The sequence below is a fragment of the Rhincodon typus genome, chromosome 26 (genome assembly GCF_021869965.1).
Source record: "Rhincodon typus isolate 14 chromosome 26, sRhiTyp1.1, whole genome shotgun sequence".
Classification (NCBI taxonomy): domain Eukaryota; kingdom Metazoa; phylum Chordata; class Chondrichthyes; order Orectolobiformes; family Rhincodontidae; genus Rhincodon; species Rhincodon typus.
Window position 1 is genome coordinate 39,919,927 of NC_063357.1, and position 22,619 is coordinate 39,942,545.

Consider the following 22,619-nt stretch of genomic DNA (forward strand, 5'->3'; position numbering starts at 1 on the left):
TCTCCAGCATCTGCAGTTCCTACTGTCTCAGGTACAGGACTAGGCTGTTCAGCCCCTCAAGCCTGCTCTGCTGTTCAACAGGATCATGGCTGATCTAACACTTCTCTTTTCCAACTTTCCTGTGTTTTCCCTTTTCTTGATTCCCCTACTGATCAAGCATCCATCTATCTCTCTCAGCTTAATGTACACAAGGACTCTGCCCCCACAGCTCTCTGTGGCAAGGACTTCCAAAGACTCTCAATCTTCAGAGAAGAAATTCTTCTTCATCTCAGTCTTAAATTGGTGCCAAGGTTTGGAATTCCGTCCCTTAAGCTTTCCACTTTTCTGTAAGAATTTTACTTTCATGTCATAATATCTCTTTCTATACTTCAACACTTTTTTCCCCCCTTTGGCTTTTGTAAATACCTTACACTACATTTCTACATTAAAAGATACTATATAAATACCACATTGTTTTTGTTGTAACAGTAAGTTTATTACAGCTGTTCAGAAAACATGGGGAAATGTGAGGAACAATAGGGAATGTGAAATGTCAATGCTGCCATAGGCCACAGACAACGGCATATCTACATATTCTCCCATTACTGCTATGGAGATTATGGCCTATACTCCAAAGGAAATATCACATTTTGTTTGATTTTATTAATGAGAGTAATGATGAGCACCTATGTCACTGCTCTACATCAAATTGGTGGGCTTAATGAAGAGATGCCCTCAACATTGTGCAGAGTACTACAGGAGCATTCATTTCAGTGGTAGTTCCACATCATATGTATTTGAACAACTGCTGGTAAATGCTATTACTAAAAGCCACAAGTCCACAGCAATAGCAGCAGTGGAAGTCCCAAATGTTAAAAAAGGCCCATGAGGCACAGTTTTTGAAAAAGGTCATGGATCTGTGTATTCCACGTGAGTTGCAAAGCAGCCACACTGCCACCCATGGTGATGTTCCTTCATTTGGAGAACACAAATTCACTGTGAGTGTGAGCCAAATGCCCACTAAACCCACATAATACTAACACTGCACAATTATTCAGAATTATCAAACAATATCTTTTAGTCTGTGATTCTTTCATTAAACAACAAGAAAGATCTTGCTATCTAGAGGCAAAGTACATCACTCTTCAGACTCTCCAACATGATGACTGGAAGAAGTATTAATGTTGAGGGTATTGCCAGCTTTCACTGTCACTTGGAATACATTGCAGATGGCTGACTGTTTCAGTATAGTTTTATGAAACAGATGGAGCGCCTCAATCAATGTCTCCCTCCTGAACTCTAGCATCCTTACTATCCTGCCTTAATATGGTACTATTTTGCCCTAACATTTCACCACTTCCAGTCTTCTTCAGTTTCTTCCTTGAAACATAACTACCAACAGCTACATTTTACACACTTACATTTTGAAAAAAAAATCACTTGTACAACGGTAACGTTTCAAACTCTTCCTTTCCTTTCAAAGCCAGGTCTGACCTAGATTGTCAATTTTTGCATTGAGCATGCATACCTTTGTGGATTGCTGCTTTAGTGCATCATTCAGGATCATTAATTAGTTAAAATGAATCAGTTATTCAGCGTACCTTTTAACCTAAGATTATGAACACACAAAGCTGTAGTAAATGCAGACCAGGATTCCCATTGCATATTCCACTAGCATTACGTCGCTTTGTATGCCTTCATTAATGCTAACATTACCATGCAAAGCAAATTCGTCTTTTCATTTCTTAAGGAAAGCAAATTTCAACACAGATTTTTCATCATCATAAGGACATTCCAAATGGAAAATCTGCTTGTCTCCATCTAAGAAAGTACTGGTGAGGTGAGAATAAAGTTGAGAACGAATAGAAATAAAAATATCTGAAAAAGTAAATTTTTTAAAAATACTGAAATGAATATTGACATATGCAAATCTTCAGCTTGGTTGGTCAACAGACTCTGCTAAAGAAGTCTGTCAGTTCTACTCTGGTAATCTGTTCAATATTAGTGCACTGAGCGGATGACATACTTGCTAAACAGGAATATTTTACATACAGTAAAGTGTTTGCCAGTCTTCAAGATTCAGTGTAGCAATGTACCACTCAAGCCTGCAAGTGATTCTAAATATTTCATACAACCGCATCAAGTTGCCTGCGAGGCTGGAATCCAAAGCATAAAATTGCTCATTGATAATTAGTTTTCTAATTTTGCCTAAGAAACATTTAAATCCCCTTCAATTCCTTCCAAAAATGCTGATATATTTATTGTATATGTACAATTTCAAATGGTTTAAAATATCTAATACCAGATATTGAGGTATAGTTTTTCTCCTTACCCATTGATCATCATGATTGACAATGATTGAAAAACTGTTAGTGGTTTTAAGTAACTAGACCGAACACAGACAACATTTTTCTTTATGAGGCTCATCAGTTCAGTAGGATGAAACTGTCTGTGAGAAAGAGGATCAGACTACTTGATCAGATAATTTATCATAGAAAGAACAGATGTACTGTCCCTCCATTGCCTAGTTCCTTCACATCCCAGATTTTGATATATCCTTGTCAAGAACCTCCAAGTTCCAGATGTTCCATGTTGACTTTGACACTTCTATATCCAAGGTCCCACTGTGGCAAAGCTTTTGCAGTCAGTGATTCGCTTAATCCATCACACCTCTGTGAGGCAGAACTCCGAGAGCCAGGATAAATACTTTCACAAAGACACTTGCTCTGAAGAAATCTGAAAGATTAGATGAATCTTGGATTGCTGTGTTAGGCTAAATCTTTGTAGAAATGAGCTACATCATTTTTGGCAAGATTCATGGGGGGCTTCTCTCTACAAGCCCTAACAAGTTTTCTTATGCTATCTTCCCAAACTCATCTCATTGTCTATGCACCAAGCCCAATGTCACCTCAGCTGCTGTGCTCTCTAATTCACTGCAGTCAGAAGTACTGGCCAAAACCAGGTCCTCCTGGGATTCCTGTTGCTGGCAGCATCTTTAACACTTCATTGTGCACTTGGTCAAGCACTGGCAGTTCAAAGCTGCCCTGAGCATTCCCTGAGATGTTGATCACTGACTGTGCTTTGGAAAGGCAAAGGCAAGCTGGAGTCATCAGGTTACTATTCTATTTGGCGGCATGGTGGCTCAGTGGTCAGTATTACTGCCTCACAACACCAGCCTTGGGTGACTGTGTGGAGTTTGCACATTCTCCCCGTGTCTGTGTGGGTTTCTGCTGGGTGCTCTGGTTTCCCTCCGCAGGCCAAAGTTGTGAGGCTTAGGTGGATTGGCCACGCTAAATTGCCCATAATGTCCAGGGATGTGTAGGTTAGATGGATTAGACAGGGTAAATGCAGGGTTACAGGGATAGGGTGGCTCTGGATGGGATGCTGTTCGGAGGGTTGGTGCAGAACTGACAGGACGAATGGCCTCTATTTGCACTGTAGTGATTCTATGTCAGGAACTGTCACCATCTTGATTCTGTGCAGCAGGTGGGAGATAGGAAACCATACATCAATGAGGCAAGATAATGTCATAATGAAGATGCCGATACATTCAAACAGGCCTCTTGCCACTCAGGAATGAGAACTTCATACTGCCATTCAACTGGTATTTCATAAGTTCACCATACCACCTCCTAATTTATGGATCTGCAAAAATTAACAGCTCTATGCTATCACACTGAAAATAGCTTTGCAGATCATTAGTTTCAATAGCAATTGTCCAAAAATTATGACGGGGGGAATGGGAGCCATGTTGGAACAGCTGCATTTTTCCTACTGGGGAACTATCCAAGGGGTGAGCTATGATGCAGATCAGCCAATCAGCATTGTTAAAGTCCCAAGGTGGATAATACGCATAAAGGCTGTCACTCCAATAGAAGTTGCCTCCTTGCAGCAGATCAGAAGAGACCATTAAAGTTGGAAGCCCAATGACCTCATGCACAAAAAGGTACACTTACACCTACAATGATTCAGTCTCAAGAGAGGTTTCCCTCTGTTCTAGGTGAGCCTACAGCTTTGGCCCTTCCTAGCAATACCGTAGGTGTACCTGCACATGATGGATTGCAATAATTCAACATGGTGGCTCACCTCCACCTTCTCAAGGGCATCTAGGGATGGGCAAATATTGGCATTGCCAATAATGCCCAGATTCCAAGAAAGAGCAATTAAATCCATGAACAGGTTTTATTCTTTCCTCCCTATTTCATTATCATCATGCAGGAAGATATCATCTGTAGTGATAAAGTAGTTCAAATTCAGTTTACAAATATCATAAATAGTTGATTTCATGAGGAGGTGGTGTGTTAGCCACCATGCAATTATATATCTATATTCATAAACTAAAGGTTTAGAGGGCATAGGCTTATTGTGAGATGGAAAAGATTTAAAAGGGACCTGAGGGGCAACTTTTTCGCATAGAGGATATTGTGTATATTGAATGAACTGCTGGAGGAAGTGGTAGATGCAGGTAGTTACAACATTTAAAATAAGAGATAACAAGGTGTAGAGCTGGATGAACACAGCAGGCCAAGCAGCATCAGAGGAGCAGGAAAGCTGACGTTTCGGGTCTGGACCCTTCTTCAGAAAAATTTACATTTAAAAGATATTTGGGCAGGTACATGAATGGGAAAGGTTTGGAGGAATATGGGCCAAATGCAGGCAAATGAAGTGAGTTTGGTTTGGTCCGCACGGACGAGTTGGACGAAAGGGTCTGTTTCCATGCTGTATGACTCTATAAATCTATGTTCTTCATGCTTGTGTCCTAACCTGTTGTTGTTTCCTTCAACTTTTCTAATTTTTTTTAAAAATTATGCTGTAACCAAACTGGAACACAGTACACTGAGTAAAACTTCCACGTATTAGGATTTCTACATAGTTCCTCACTTCTTTATAGCTCTTTTCATTGTTACACCTTATAGTCTGATTGTGAAAAGCACACTTTTATTACTGAAGTCCCAGCTCCCTTCCAAATACAAACTTTGAGCTAAATAAATTTCTTTTGCACTTATTTCTCCAAATTTGTTTATAATATTTCACATGTACCTGCGATAAAATCCATATTCTGTCTCTGTCTAATTGAATAACAACTAAATTCTTCTGAAAATCTATTTTTAGATCTACTTTCTCTATACTTTATAGCAGTCTACAAATCTGGATATGTCATATTTCCCAGAATTTCAAAACAACAGACTTATTTACCTCCATTAGAAATTACTTTCTCTTCTAACCTGTAAACTGTTAACCTAAACATGGCAACAGCCAATAACTATCTATTGATCTACACATACCAAGAATGACTGAATGATCGAAGGTTCTGCATTCAAATCACTGATTTCTCTGGAGATGTGGATTCAATTCTACACTTAGATTCCTACATTTAGGAAGAAAATCTTCTTTTATGCAACAAGTAGTTAGGTCATGGAATACACAGCCCAAGACTGTGGTGGGGGTGGGACTGGTGGCAGGTTCAATCATGGTTTTCAAAAGAAAACTGGATTATTATCTGACAGAAAAATGTTAAGGTCAAGGGGAAAAAGGAGGGCTAGTGTCATTAGGTGAGTGGATCCTGCAGGGAGCCACTGCAGACATGATGAAACAAATTACCTCTTTCTAAGCTATAATCATGCTTTGAGTCACATCGACATTTTAGTGGCAAGAATTAGAAACGCCCCACAAATGGCTAACACTGGTTTAAACTGCTTTTTGAATGTAAAAGTTAACTCTGACCCTCTCCCGAAAAATGCTGTCAGATCTTTGAGTGATTCCAGCACATTTTTTGGCTTTTGTTCAAGGTTTTCAGCTTCCACGGTATTTTGCATTTTTAAATTCTTTATTAGCTATCCTAGCACAAAATAAACTCATGCAAGGATACAACACTTCCACAAATCATTTCTTTTGAGAAGCCCAAACAAAAGACTGGGAAAAACACTAAAAAAAAAAGTCCAGAACACTGAGGTCATCTAAGTCAATTCACTGTCTAGTGCACACTTTATAAGTTTTCTTCTAATGTGCCTGTATGAAAGTGACAGTGGGTTAAAATGGATAAACACCTAAAAATAAAGATGGGGTTTTATTCACAATTACCCTGGACACACTCATTGCAATGCACATGAGCAAAGGCACCGATACTCCTAGTAGCTAACTAAAGGGAATCGGCATCACAGAAAGGGAACTGTTTGCTGCATGAAATGATATAAAACTTTAAGAACGTAAACTTAGCTGGGCTTCTTTGAAGAATAGCTGAACATAAAGCAGTATGAGCACCAAGGTTTTCTGACATTGCACTGGTGGTCTCAAAAAGTTTGTAAGGAAATCTCCCATAACCACAGGACACTGAGGGCTTTCCACACAGATGTTCCAGATGTGACACAAAGAAGTAACAGTGGAGATTAATGCCAGGAGCATTGCTGCAAAAAAACTGAAGCAGTGCAGGGAGAAGTTTATAATCTGACATGTGTTGCCAAGGTGATTCAGTCCTTCATGGGGGTTAAACCTGCAGGAGTGCTTCTCCTCTTCTACGTCTTTCCTGCTGCCTCCAGTTATTTGCCGATTTCTCCTGCAGGAAAAGGGGACAGACTGCCAGTTTGCCATAAACTATGTTTGGATGATGTGCCTTTTCCAGTTAAAAAGTGCAAGTATATGTGAGGTGTGAGTGCATGAAGCTTGCAAGAGTACTAATGAAGGGGAGATAAGGCATATGAATGTAAGGGCCGATGACTAACTGATCACATTTTCTTGTAGATGAGTAATTATGATCTACTGAATTTTAAATGGATGAGGCGTGGTTGCTAGGCTATGTCACTTGAAGATTGAACTCCATCATCTTTGCAACACATCTCTGATTGTTAAAATTCTTGCTGCACTGTTTCAATGTTCTTGCAGCATCACTTCTTACTTTCACCCTTGCCGTAAGCAATCTTTTTGCCATTCTCACTTTAGCTTCCCATAGCTAGAACCATCCCACGTAGAGAGGAGAAAGAAGAAGACAATGAAGAGTCAACAACAGAGGAGTGTAGCAACATCATTAATAACCCAAAGGCACAGCTAACGTTTTAGAGATATGAATTAAATTCAATTGGTGGAATTTCAATGTAATCAATTTCAAAAATGTGGAATTCGAAGTTAGTCTCCATTCTAATGACTACTAGAATGTAATAAAAATCCAACTGGATCACTTAGGTATTTTAAGGAAAGAAATCTGCCATCCTTACCCAGTCTAGCCTACATGTGAGTTTAGACCTGCAGCAAAGTGGTTGATTCCCAACTGGCTTCTCAAGTGCCAGGAAGATCCCAACTGATGTAGTTATAATGTTAGATTTATCTACTACTAGACATAAGTACTAACAATATCTACTTCCAAATCTTCAGGTCCACGGTCCTGAGAAGCAAATCAATGAATAAGAAATAAAAGTGGAATTAAAACCAACTTGCAGGTTTCATTAACCACATTGCCAAGAATGGGGCCTTGCTCATTTCTGAAGTCACATACAACAACTGGATGCCATAATTATTCCACCGTCTTTAAATCTCTTTTCTGTAGGGTCAAAGGACTGAGTGGCGCACTCATGTTCCTTGTTTATATGTTCAGACACTTCCTAATTTATTTACTGATCTTGTTTCACAACTTACTTCCATTATTTTGGAAACATTCTGCTAATTCACTACTACCAGTCATGGAAACAGGAAGATGTTATTAGACCATAAGACATAGAAACGTGAGTAGACCATTCAATCCATCGAGTCTGCTACGCCATTCAATGAAATCATTGCTGACCTGATAATTCTCAACTCCACTTTCTTATCTTTTACCCCAAACCCTGATTCCCTTCCAGGTTAAAAATGTGTCCATCTCAAACTCGAATATACTTAATGACCAAGCGTCAAGAACCCTGTGAGATAAAAAAAATCTTCAGATTCTCATCTCTGAGAAGAGATTCTTCCTCATCTTAAATATATGAAACCTTAATCTGAGATTATGCCCTCTAGTCTTCAACTTCCCACAGGGAGAGACAATGTTTCCACTTCTGCTCTGTCAAGCCCTCTAAGAATCTTGAAGTCATGTTGAGGTTGCACAGGACATCAGTGAGGCCTTTTCTGGAATACTGTGTCCAGTTCTGGTCACCCAATTATAGGAAGGATATTATTAAATTGCAGACGGTTCAGAAGAGATTTATCAGGATGTTGATGGGTATGGAAGGTTTGAGTTATAAAGAAAGGCTGGATAGGCTGGGAATCTTTTCACTGGTGTATGGGAAGTTAAGAGGCGACCTGATATAAGATTATAAAATGATGAGACGTAAACAGTCAATGGTAATTGTCTTTTCCCTAGGAGGGGTGATTTCAAGACTAGGGGGCACATTTTTAAGGTGAGAGGAAAGAAATTTTAAAAAGACACGATTGGCAAAATTTTTACAGAGGGTTGTTCGCTTGCGGAATGACCTTCCTAAGGAAGTGATGGATGTGAGCACAATTGCAACATTTAAAAGTCATTTGGATAGGTACATGAATATGAAAGGTTTGGCGAGATATGGGTCAGGACCAGGCAGGTGGGACTAGTTTAGTTTGGGATTATGTTTGCCATGGACCGGTTGGACCGAAGGGTTGTTTCCATACTGTATGACTCTATGGCTCTGAAGTCATCTCGTGTTCTTCTATATTCCAACGAGATCAGGTACAATCTACTCAACTTCTCCTCAAAAGACACTCCCTCGGTACCTGGTTTCAGCTTACTGAACCTTCTATAGACTGCCTCTAAAACCAGTGAATCTTTCCTTAGATAATAAGCCCAAAACTATTCAAAATATTCCAGTTGTGATCTGACTAGTGCCTTGTACAAACCTGAAAATGCCTCCCTTAAACCAACTCCCTGTTTTCTATTTGTTAGTCAGTCCTCTATCCACGCTAATTTACTAACACTATGGGCTCTTATCTTATTAAGAAGCCTAATTAAAGATACCTTATTAAACATCTTCTGAAAATCTAAATGTAAATTCTGATTGTATTCACTGCTTCCCCTTTTTTTATTATCTTGTTACCTCCTCAAAGACTTTTAGTTAATTTGTCAGGCACAATTTTCCCTTTGTGTGGCTACACTGCCTCTGCTTGATCATATTATGCATTTCTAAATGCTCTGCTATTACATTCTTTAGAATAGACACGAACATTCTTCCAATTACAGTCTGGCCTATAGTTAGGCCCGGACCCTTCTTCTGAAGAAGGGTCCAGACCCGAAATGTCTGCTTTATTGCTCCTCTGATGCTGCCTGGCCTGCTGTGTTCATCCAGCTCTACACCTTGTTATCTCAGAATCCAGCATCGGCAGTTCCTACTATCTCTGGCCTTTAGTTACCTTTTTTTAGTCTTCTTTCCTTTTCAAATACAGGTGTTAAAGTGGGCAGTTTTCCAGTTCTCCCGGACTTCTCCAGAATCTAAGGATTCCTGGAAGATTACTATTAGCTCATCCACTATCTCCATAGCCACTCCTTTTAATATTTTAGGTTGAAGCCCATCAGGTCCAGGGACTTAGTGGTCTTTAGCCCCATTAGTTTCCCTAGCAATTTTTCTTTAGTGATAGTTATTGTATTTGTTTGATGTTCTTTTGACCCTCGGAATGCTTTTAGTGGCTTCTATTGCAAAGACTGATGCAAAGTATTTATTCAACTCCTCTGTCATTTCCTGGTTTGCCATTGTTCTTTCCTCAGCCTCATCTCTAAGGGGCCTTGTAAAATTTAACTTCTCTATTCTTTTTTTATACATTTTATGAAGCTTTGCTGTACGTCTTCATATCATCCAAGACACTGCTCTTTACTATATCCAAAGTACTATACAGGAGACTTACCCAGGTTGCCTCTGACCCCTCTGTGAAATAGCGTTCTGTAGTTTCCATATATTGCTTAGAATTAGCGTTTAAAAGTAACATTAGGGAAATGAAGGGTGATTTTTGGTGATAACATACTTAGTATATACTTTAAGAAACTAATTTCTAGATCCTATAGGCCAGAAATAGTTTACCTAAAATCATAAAGATTAGAAGTTGGTCAGTAGGCCAAAAGTAAATTTACTATCATATGCAGAAGGAGGTTTATTTATTATTTTTCAAAATATCTATTTCTGCTGGATCAGATGCACCACACAGACCATGAGAAAATATTAACTACGCCATAGTTAGACATCTGTAAAATGACCTCTGAATTAAAGTATTCAGGGAGCCATGAAAAGAAACGCAAACATCTTCAAACCAGAACTCAAATATTGTAATAATGCATATGACTAGATTGTTGGCATGGAATGAAGTTGTGATCTAAGCAGATGTGTGATCATGTCATTTTTAAAACTTCATGAATGCTTTACATTTTGGGCCATAAAATTAATTTCAAATTGACTTATTTTTCCAACTCCACAAATAAGATCTTGAACACATACAAATATGATAAGGGAGACTCTTCAGGTATTTATTCGTAGTTATTTGTGCTTTCCATGGAATGAGATCAGTCAGGAAACAATCTTTGGATGACTTCTTGTTTCTCATTTCAGTAAAGTACAATAAATCACCCTTTGGCTTGAAAGAGAAACAAATTTACTCTAACAGCATAAGTCTGGCAGATTAAATCACCCGCTGTCAATTGTCAGCAAAAAGGCAGCCTGAAATGCTTCTAAAACATGCTGTAATTTCTTCAGTCGAAGTACTGTAGGAGAATCTACTAAAACTGTTAGTACTACTGTGTTAGCTAGCAAAGAGCATTGAACAGCGTGAGTGACAAAACCCATGGCGATAGCCTCCCACCATGAAAGTGTGGCTTTCATCATTAAAACATAAACTTCTTATTTAGAGCTCAAGTACTGGCAAGACCCAAAGGCCTTTGACAAAAACAAGGGGATGACATCTTATACAGGCTGCATCACTTTATAAAAAGCCTAAGAGTGACCAATAAAGTCTGTGTTGTGAACAACAACATACATGAAAAGTCAGGCTTCAGAGTTAAGGCAATTCTTTACTGAATCACCCATGGGCAGAACCTCTGTCTTTGTTCTAAAACTGTGCTGGGTACAAAAAAGTCTGTTGATCTCTTAGCTCCTGATTGGAATCAGAGTCTGCCAGGCAAGTGCTGTGGGATTAAACACAATGGGAAATCTATGACTGTGGGGTAGCTTATCTATGATCTTTTCTTTCTGGTGAACAATATTTTGGTTAAAATGTTGAATACATGTAATGCTTCATACCTTGTAAGTGATTGTAGCTACAAATTTTATGTCTGGATGATTGAAGGTGACTGTCTGCGAAAATCCATGGGCTGGCAAAATGGCTAGGATTTCAAAAGTAAAACAGACACATTAGAAATACATAAAATAATTGTGAAATGCAACTTTTAAGACATTCTATCTTCAGCAAAAGCTATTTATCAAAGGAAATCTATAGATTTATAGTTAAAATAGATATTTTCTCATATCATGTTTTCATTCTTTGGTGCACATAACCTTTATAAAGCTAGATAATAAAGGTATATTTACCTCTAGTCATTAGATTCTCATAACAGTCTATGCCTATTGCATCAAAATCCTCTCTCACCATGCAAAGAGGAAGACCTGTTTCCATCCAATGGTCAATGGCACAGGCAGCATGACTGGAATGAGGGTTTGATTTTGACTGTATAAATGCTCAACATAAAATATAGGCATGCTGCTCCCAAAATCCTGAGTACTTAAATGTCTCAGAAGCTTCCCTCACTTTCTTAAAATTACAGAAACCAGAGAATGAAAAAGAGGTATTTATCATTGTCAAGACAACACATTTAACAAAACAAACATTTTAGAAAATAATACATAAAATTATTTATGGAAATTTTAAATTGTACAACAGAATAAATCATTCTCACATATTTTGGTACCCCTGCCTAAGCAGAGGGTACAAAAGATAAACATGGAAAAACTTATTTTTAGGAAAATAAAATGGCTGATAGCTCATACATTACATTAAAGTTTTTTTTAAAAGTTATAACCAATAGGCTAGATAAGGGGGGAAATGAATGCCTTTAGTGTATTGCAGTTTTCAGGAAGTGTTCAATAAGGTGCCACACAAGAAGTCAATACACAAAATTAGGACTCATAAGATTGGGGCTAATGTATTAACATAAATTGAGCCTGGGTCGATGAACAGATAATATAGAATAGGAAAGGGGAAGCGCTGGTGCAGGAGCTTTGTCACTTGACTCATAATCTAGAGTCACAGATTAGTGTTCTGAAGACATGTTCAAATCCCACTTTGGCAGATGGGGTGATATTTGAATTCAATAGTAAAAAAGAATAGAGGTTAGGAATAGTTGGATCATTTTCAGGTTGACAGACTATAATTAGTGGGATTAGTCCAAAGATCAGTTCTTTGGCCTCAACTATTTACGATTAAAACTAATTATTTCGATGAGGGGGCCAAGCTTAAGTGTTTTCAAGTTTGCTGACAATACAAATTGAGCAGTGGAGATAAATTGTGAGGAGGATACAAAGAAGTTGCAAATGGATAATTGTTAAATGAGAAGACAAGAGCATGGCAGATGGAATATGAAGTGGAGAAGTGTGAAGATATCTACTTTGATAGGAAAAATAGAAAAGCAACACAGATTTTAAATGGTGAAAATGTGGAAATGTTTGTGTTCAGAGCGATGCTTATACACCGGTATAGTAAGCAAATGTGCAATATATCCAAGGATTGGGAAAGCAAATGGTATTTCAGCCTTTATTACAAAGGAGTTTAGATATCAGTATCTATTGCCTTACGGCAATTGCATAAGGTATTGGTGAGATTACATCTGGAGTACCGTGTACAGTTTTGATCTATCTATAATATAAACGCATCCTTACTTGGGTAAGAAGTGCACTAAATTTTCATATGATTGATTCCTAGAATCAAGTGATTGTCCCATGAGCAGGGATTGAATAAGTTAAGTTCATGTCTCCTAGACTTTAGAAGAAAAGACCTAATTGATACATATAAAATTATTAAGGGGTCTGCCAGTAGATGTAGAAGGATATTCCCTAGCTGAGAAATGTAGAACTTCAGCCCACCATCAATGCAGGTGGCTCACAACGCACAAACAATATTTGTTTCAGAATAGGCAGGGCAAGTTCGATTTGGGACTGCTGACCCAAGAAACAGGCAATTAGTGGCTGTGAGGGCAAGGAAGTGCTAAAGCAGGCTGGTTAGGAGGCCAGTTCTTTTAGAAGCTAGTAGGCTTGCCAGCCCTCAGCTCTCATACCCTCTCAACCCTCCATCCAGTCACCACACTATGCCTTCCACACTTGCCTTTAAAATGCCTCCTTAGCCACTTAAACAGCATCCACCATGGGAAGACCCAGCAGCCATGTGGAAACTTCAAAAATAATGATCTAATGCAGCATATATTCAGTATACCTAATATTGAAAACATTCTCATTTATGATTGTCATTCAAAACTTTATTAACCTGTTATGAAAAACAAATATATTTTATTCAGTAGCTACATTGACAACAGACTAATAAAGGGATTATCTGTTTTTAATCAAGCTGTGAACTTAGGAGCTTCTACTAAGATAACTGCAGTTCTTGAAACGAAGCCAAGAATTCATAATAAGATAAAATGGCTGTGAAAAATATGTATTAATAATTCTTGAAATTGTGGAATGGGTGATGATATTTGTTTTTTAAAAAAACTAATCTACAACATACAGCCCAACAGACCATGTTTTAATATTTAACTCTCAGGTCTGAATTTTTGCAGCTGTGATTCTGGAAGTCCACCCTTTCCAAGGAAGACTCCATGAACATCCTGTGTTGTACCCAAGAGCTCTGAATATTCATTCATTGATCAGTCTCTGTCTTTAATATGCTCAATGTTTTGTTAGAAAATGGTATACTAACGGATTGAAAGCATATTGAGAAAATCAATGAGGACAAAATTGATCGAGAAAATCAGTCATGTTCTCAATGAATGGGGGATCAGACCAAAGAGGCTGAATGATCTATTCCTGGTCCTATATATGCTCATACGTTCTTACAAGCTTGCTGAGGAACAGAAATTATTGTTTGTGAAATATAATTTACTTGAAGAGTAATGAAAATAGCTCTGTTCCACATTCCTATGATTTATCACCCATGGAATTTCTTCACAAAAATATGGGTTGGGGACATGAAAGAGCTCTTAATGGAAAGATTTCCTGTAAGTATATTGACAGCCTGTGAGGTTGAGAGCCATTGCTAGATTTTTTTAATGCACTTCAACTTAGATATACTATTAGTTTTATCAGAAAGCGTTTGCAGCTATTGTGCTGGAAAAAGGAGTAACTTGTTATATTCTTATATTCAAAAGGGAAGGAGAGAAATGTGAGCACTCTTTCAAGTGAACATCACTTTCCCACAAACAGGGCACATCCTGTTACGTTAGGCTCATTTGAAAATAGCTTTACAAAATAAACAATGAGCAACAAAATAGCACGAGAAGCTACAGTGCTTCCAGATTGTGATCTATATGTTCTCCAGAAGCATTGTGGGGAAAATAGAAAGGTGTTGAGAAATATGAAAAGAAATCCTTCCATGACTGAAAGCCTAAAGAAGACTCCATAGGGACCATTATATCCATTTTCTGCAATGATATTCACATCTATCACATATTCAATTTCAATGCTGCTATATCATTTATTATCCTGATACAAAAATGGGAATTAACATAAGGCTTTTGTTCATTCACCACAGATCATCAAGCCCTAATGACACTACATTTTCTGCTTTTCCATGACAGTGAAAAAGCTGCAAAATAAAAACGAAAGTCTAATTTTAGGCTTTCATCTTTGGGGCACGATAGACTTGATCTACAAAAACAGTGCCAGGGAAAAGGGACTGCAGAGAGACCAGAAAGCTGGAACTGTTTCCTTCACAGCAGAGAAGGTTAAGCAGAGATTAAATAGAAGTGTTCAAATTCATGAGCAACGTAATAAAGTTTCGACAAACAAGTGGGTCAGAAACCAATCGACACAGATTGAAGGTAATTGTCAAAAGAATCAGAGGGGTCACGAGGAGATTTCTTTTCACACAGTGAGTTGTTATGATTTGGACTGCATTGCCTGAAAGGGTGATGGAAGTATATTCTAAAAGTAACTTTCAAAAAGGAAATGGATAAATACTTGAAGGGGTAAATAAAACTACAGGACTATGTGGTAAGAGCTGGGGGATACCACTAATTGACAACTCTACTAAAGAGCTGGCACAGGTATCAAGTGTGCTACATGCTTCTATGGCCTCAATCGTACATATTTCTGCCTAAGTCCAAGTTGCATCTAATTCTTTAGAGAGTTTGTTGCCATTAAGTCTACAAATGCTTTTGCCTTATCTTTCCAAATGCGACGCATTAATTACCTACCCCACCTCTATAGCATCTCTCACATTCAATCTGGCCTCATCTTACCATACACTGTTCCCAGAACAACGTGCCACTGATGACATATCCCGGAATTCACCGCCATCCCTTGCACCATTACCCACTTTGAAAGCCTGTTATGCACCTGAACAAGTATTGTCAGTCTGAAGCTGCCCTGCATGGTTCCTGACATTTGCCCTGGTCATGGCTGACACACAATGCACTGGCCAGATCCGGAGGTCCTACTCATGCAGTGATGCAGAACTGGACTTCCTCTTTCCCAGAACTAGTAATAGCATGCCAGCCTGGTCTGAGATTGCCCCCTGGATCAAAGCAGTCTCAGCCGTCTAGAGGCATCCACAGCAATGTCTGAAGATGATCAGTCTCCTTCTCCATGTCACCAGGGTTTGCACAACCATCTTCTCTCCGACGCCTCACACCTACTCTATCTCTGCTACTTTATTCACCTCCCACCAACGCTCGTGCTCAATCACTCTCACTATTGCTCATAACATCTTGCCCATTCACTCTCACTCACCCCAATTCCTGACACCACTAACTCTATATGCCCTCTGCGCTGCCTACTCACTCACTTTGGACTTATCTGCTCAGAAACTAATAGCTGTGATATCCACTTTCATGTTTCTCTCTCATTCCAAGAGCAAAACAGCCCACAATAGGGCAGAGAAATGGGTGATTGAGCTGCCTGACAATCAGCTGAGCAGGCCCTGGACTAGTATTGGAGGCTGTCCTTGACAGGACTCCTGAAGCAAAAGAAATCCCCCCTAACTTTACCGAAGTCTGCTGACAACCAGGATAAGCTTCTTAACTTTACATCTGCACTAAATGGCATGGCAAGACAGCATTAATATGAGTAATATTGTATCTTTGGCTGAAGGGAAAAAGTACAAAAAGGTGAGGCAAAGAAAGGCTATGGTATAAACATCCAAGTAGGTTCAAAGTGAGTGAGTACTTGAGGAGAGCCCAGAGATGCAGCCTGGTCCAGTCCAAGGGCTGAGTACATGTCGTTGAGCACAGTGACCTTGCAACAGCATTGCATTGATAGTTGCCCTTAAAGCCCAAGGTGCAGCTTTGCTGAAATATCCTGCAAGTGGATCGGAAATGTCCCATCAAGGCTTGGAGCTTGTGGCACTTATCGGAACTTAATGTCTATGGTTGTGGGGTGTATGGGGCCAATGCCCATGGATCATGCCTCGAGAAGATGCTGTCGGGTGCAACATTAAGGTCAACGGGAGGAAGCGCTAACTGAATCTGCCAGGTACACACTCTGGTTTCCATGTCAAGTTGTGCCAAAGACTAGCTTGTTTGGTCACTTGGATAAGATAGGAAGCTGAATATTAATGAGTCATTTAGTAAGTAATAGCCCCCATCAATTGGAAATTCCTCGCTTCTCAGCAAGAAAATCATTACATCACTTGTAAAAAACATAAAAGATGATATAAGATGATCCTAATGTCAAAATTGGCGTCACTACACTTCTTATCTGATTCAGCCACTCATCTCGCCATAGCCCAAGTTGCTCAGACCCGTTTCTGGCTCCACCCTGTTTCTTTCAGTTCGCCAAGATGAGCAACTCATGAACTTAACCAAACACATCCATCAGTCTCTACTGGATTTAGTCTTCTGCAAAAGCCGTTACCCTCACAAAAAGAATATTAAAACAGAAAGTGACTGCAAAGTTCAGCAGACCAGTCAAAATTTGAAAGAGAAAAATCTCACTTAAAATTTTAATTGTAAGACTTCAACAGTTTAAAAGGCATCACATTCAAATAGAACTAGAATTAAAATTAGATTTTATTGTCACATATACTCAAGTACAGGGATACAGGAGTATGGTGAAAAATGTACAATGTCACCTTTCCCAGTGCCATCGTAAGTACAATGGTACCTAGCTACAAAATCTTAGGTACAAAGTAGAAAAATAAGGAAATATAGTTAAAAGCACATTGCAGTCTTTCTCAAGTACTTAGCCATGTCGGGCTCGCACTCCCCACAAGGGTTCGATCTCCCCGTGTTAACCGGCACTGATCAGGAGACCTTGGGCTGCCAGTCTTAATCTTTCAAATGCAGTATACACTGGAGAGCATTTATTGCAGCATGGTTTCAGATTTTTCACATTTTTTTATTTCAGCAATAACATCGCAAAGAATTAAAATGCGATATTTGGAATTAAAATGACCAATTACACAAACAATGTACCTCACATTTTAGTTTGTTGTATGTATGTACAACATACAACTGTGGCCACACAAACAAGACTAAGATGAAAAATACCATGGCAAATTTCTGCAAAAGGTAGTCGCACAAGTAAAGCAAGAAAAATAAGAGAAATTCTCAGTGGTGACCATTAGCTTTTATGGTAATAATTAAAAAGACATTAATAAACACTGCCTATGCTTACTGTACATTCCCTCTTTGAACACAGTAATAAACAGCTGCACCAACAGCAAATAATTTATGACATTCTATAGAACAAAAACAGGTCACCATTTTGCTGTCACATCAAATTTATACATTCTACAACACCAGTCAACAATATTACTGGCATTTAATTAAAACTGCAAGAAGGCAGTGTGATTGCATTTATTTAATCCCAAATCTCCTGCCCATTCATTTTTGAATTACAGTTAAAGAGAAAGTCATGCTAACGAGCAGATTCATAGGAATGATCCATAGGCAGATCCAGTCCATGAAATTCTGTTAAATAATGATGTGGATCCCTAGAAAGGACATTTAGCAAGTTTGGAAAGAGCATACTTTCACTTTGTGTGTCTTATTGGATTGTTATATAAATGCAAGTTGTTCTTGTAGACTGGGATTTATACTGTGGTTTAGGTGTAGGTCCACACATCTATATTAATTAAGCCATCATTAACATTCCAGAAGTGCAGTGATCACAGACACTGAATTTAATCATATCAAACCACAAAGCTTTCAGCTGACAATGTTATATCTTGTAGTATTTTACATCCAATGCTTTAGCAACATGAAGCGCTTCGAGGGGGAAAGCAAGCAAGATGCTTGGCTAAGGACACCTGCTAGAAACTAATTCCCTTAAACGCAATATGTATCTTATGATGCCATTTTTCTTTAAAAGCAAAACAGCATAATCTTTCTCTTGCAATACTGATGTGCAAAATAGCAAAGACGTTTATGGACACTCTGCTGCAAATCTGCAGGCAGTTAGGGGAGATGACATAAAATTTCTCAGGTGATCAGATGACCTACCTGTCACCTATTTATCCACACACAAACAACTTGTAATTGAAGATGTGGGTACCTGTCCTCAACCCCAATTGAGGCCCTCAAATGGTCAATCATGCCAGTGATGTTGAGGCCAGTGAGAAAAGTTCAGGGACAGGAAGGGGAAGTCTAGCATACTGCAAAACCCACCCTTTCTCCATACCACCCTCAGGCATCCAATTTCAACCTTGGTCCTGTGCACTCCAGCAATGTAACTGTTGGGACAGCTTCCTGATGGCACTTCTGGGCCTACAAAGCAGTCAGCCAATTGGATTGATTGGCAGATGTCCCACTTCTCTGGGTAGTAAATCAGTAAAACAGAAAATCCTGCTTATGGACTCTGATATATGGATCGAAATAGTGAATAAAAGTAAAGCTAAAATATCAACAGTGCAGATAAGAGTTGCTCCTAAGTGCTTTGGAATGATTTGTTGATTTACCAGAACTATCACTGTGAAAAATTCCATGTTTATCTCAGCGTCTGGTACTGTGTATTATTTTCACTCTGAGTATGCATGCACTGGATAGTTCCTAATCAATGACTGCACAGTGAACTCCAACAACATTAAGTAAAAGGACGATAATTTCTGATTAATGCAGAAGTCTGAAAAATACACTATTAACATAATAGAATTCATTTTACGAAACAGGAGGCATTTTCACTTGTCAAATAGGAAGATAGCTCAACAAACACACTGCACTTCTTTGAAAAATATGGTGGATGAAGAGAATGTTGTGGATGTCCTGTAAATGGATTTTTAGAAAACCTTCAGCAAGATTCTCTTAAGTAAAATAAGCAGTATGGAATTAATTGAAGGGCGGTAAAATGATTAAAAATAAGTTACAATTAAAGAGTTTGAGTTAATGGCAATTTCTCTACACAAATTGAAGCTAATATTTTGTCATATTTTATGATGATTTTGAGAAGTGTGAATGTTAAAAGCTCTAAATAAATACAGGTAGAGAGTTGTGGGCAAAGAAATGAAAACATGCGTTTCAGAAACAGGAGTAGGCCACTCAGCACCTCAAGTCTGCTCTGCCATTCAATAAAACCATTACTTTAATTCCCAACTTCCTCCAATAACCTTTCACCTTATTACTTAATAAGAATCTGTTTCCATTCTATCCAATGTATACATCAACGATTTGATGGAGTCTCCTTTCCAAAATTACAGATAGTGAAGGAGGAGGCATTGGAAATCATTTTGAGGATCAAAGTAGGCATCAATGAGATATTGATAAAGTGATGCAATTGTTTCAAAATGGTTGTATTTCAGATGGTTCATTTTGAATAAGAACATAGAAGTTATAATTTGCTTGAGAAAACGGTAGGTGATGTTAAAGATCTGAGGGATTTGTAGACTCAGATTCACAAGGCATTTGAAACTGTCTCTCAATTAATTAAGGTCATTAAAAGCTAACGCAGATCTGAGTTTATGGAAAAAGGTACAAAATATGAAAGTCAAGCAACAATGTTAATTCTACATTAAATCTTAATAAATTCACACTGAGCACTGTGCACAGGTTTGAACTCTACACACAGGAAAGACTTCAGACATTATGGAGGATATTGCACAAATTCTCAAAATGGCTGCCTGATAGGGGGAAAAATAAACTTAACAGATTGAGGTTATTGTCAATACAACAGATTATAGGGTTTTTTTGATAAAGGACATTAAAATATTAAAGATATAAAACATGATAATTAGAAACATAATAAGCCAGATTTTTCAAAGCGTGGCAATCTTCAGCACATTGCTACTCAGACCATCATTTTACGAAAGACAGGAGCTTCTCACTTCAGAGAGAGATTCTGCTCAGGGCTTCCTCAGAAATGCAGAGGAAAGCAAAATATGCCCCCAGTTACATCAGTCAGCTGCCATTTTCTGATACTTAAAGGTTCTGACAGCCACTTTGACAACTGCTAACAGATCATAAATATTATTGGTTTAGTGATCATCAATACAGTGTGCAGCTGGAGGAACACAGCAGGTCAGGCAGCATCAGAGGAGCAGGAAAGTCGACGTTTTGGTTTGGGGCTGTGTTCCTCCAGCTCCACACTGTATTGGCCCTGACTCCAGCATCGGCAGTTCTTGCTATCTCCATAGGTTTCATGATGTTAAGGTGCTAGGAAGTTGGGATGCCAGATGGATAGGGAGGAGAGGGCGCCAATAAGTAGAGTGCCAGGTGGGAAGGGTGCCATGGTGCCAGTAAGTAGGATGCCAGCTAGGGGTGGTGCCAGGGGTAGTCAGCAGGGCTGGGGAGACATTTGGTTGGGGGTATGTGAGCTAAGTATGGGGTCAATGTAATTGTCCCAAGAATTTAGACTTGGTATTCAATTGACCAACTTTCCCTGAGTAACTAATTTATGCAATTTCATTGGAACCCTCCAAAGTCTCCAATTTAAATGGAAACTTCCAGACGGTTCCAGGCATTGTGATATTAGCCAGTGGAACATTCAATTTCCTGGACAATTCCTCCGGAGTGTGTTACAGCTGGGGATTCTACGGGGTCCCCATCTCCAATTCCTATTTAGAAGTGAATAACATTTCACATTCCTTCGTTGTTATTGAGTCAAGAGTTTGAAAAATTCTACCTTAAGCATGTCTTCACTTCATGGACTGCTACAACATAGCAATTCACCACCAACTTCTCAAAGACAAACTGAGCAAATGCCAGATTAACCATGAGAAAACAACTATGGGGCGAGTTTTCTCACACCTTGAATAATACAGGTAATGGTGAGTCAGTTGGGAAAATATGGTAAGAATAGAAAAAATGAAATTCTTGAAGTTGAGAGAAAATAAGTCCACATTTCCAAACAAGTTTTAAACGGCTCAATAAGAATCACACTATTGAGTGGTAAGGGGCCTATTGCATGCTTAATATCTCAGTATTACCTAATCTTGCCTTATTTATCTGCAGTTTGCTATTTTCCCAGCCAGCGGGGAGAAACTAGATGGTGACAATTCTTGTCTGAGCATGTACTTGATGGCTGCAACTTACTGTCATCTTCTCCAAGCCTCCATCTTGGGCAGCATTCCCCAACAACTTAGAGCATACTCCATGAGCAGTAACCTCCTGCCACTGAGGTTGGCACTGGAAAAGCATTAGCATCACTACGTCATCCTAGCAAATTTGGAACTCACTTCTAATACAGTTCAGCACTTCAACACTGTAATTTGGAGCTCACTTACTCCTTACATTAGAATGCAGCTATCAGGACACGTTTCCTGCAGGGACAGGCACCCATCTTGTATGTTGGAACAAAGTGCATCTCAGGTGTGCTAGTTTGCTTTCTTCGTACTCATTACCTTTGTGCCTACTTGGATTCTCAAAGAATCTCTTCCTTGCTTTGTCTTTGAATGCAAATAGATAGCTTTTCATGTTTAATGCGGATTAACAGTCAAGGCGGACTATGGTCGGTCAGGAGATTGGTCCATCATTTGCCAGGAAATGTGGAGTAGGAAGTGTGGAGCATAGGAGGAGTTACTAATTTGGAGGGTGAGTGAGTGAGGGAAGATGCTGTATACAATACTTGGTGGGGGAGGTGGGGGGGGGGGGCAGTAGACCATGAGTTGTGGTGGGAGCGAGTGGAATGGCAAAGTTAGAGTTAGTATGAGTTAGCAGAGAGAAGATTGTAGCACTTCTCGGTTTGCTGAGCACAAAAGGTCATTAACTTTTTTGCAGCACTGCTGTGTGTTACCTAGATAGCGGACACCAGATTGACCCAGGTCGTGACTTCAGACCAAGCTGGCAGCTTTTGACATAGTAAGCAGCTGGGGTTCAAATACCATGCCCACGGTTTTAACATTAAAATTGATCTGCGAGTAATTCACCACTGATGAATGCAAGATAGTGCATTACATGGAGACATGGTGCAAACTTAATGAGATGAGCAGAGTAAAATTGGTGAGAAAAAGGCACACGGAAGGAAACCCTCCATGATACTTCCTGGAATTGGCAGCCTATTTTCGGAAAATTCAGTCTATTGTAAGTG

General features: G+C 39.0%; 1 long non-coding RNA gene across 3 annotated transcripts in view; it reads right to left on the reverse strand.

The window, feature by feature from the left end:
* LOC125486176 overlaps positions 1-22,619 on the reverse strand; it is a 238,423-nt gene that overhangs the window by 29,001 nt on the left and 186,803 nt on the right. For all 3 annotated transcript variants that reach the window (XR_007264861.1, XR_007264863.1, XR_007264862.1), the window contains one exon: positions 11,196-11,278. This is a non-coding gene — a long non-coding RNA (uncharacterized LOC125486176). The remainder of the gene's footprint in view (positions 1-11,195; positions 11,279-22,619) is intronic.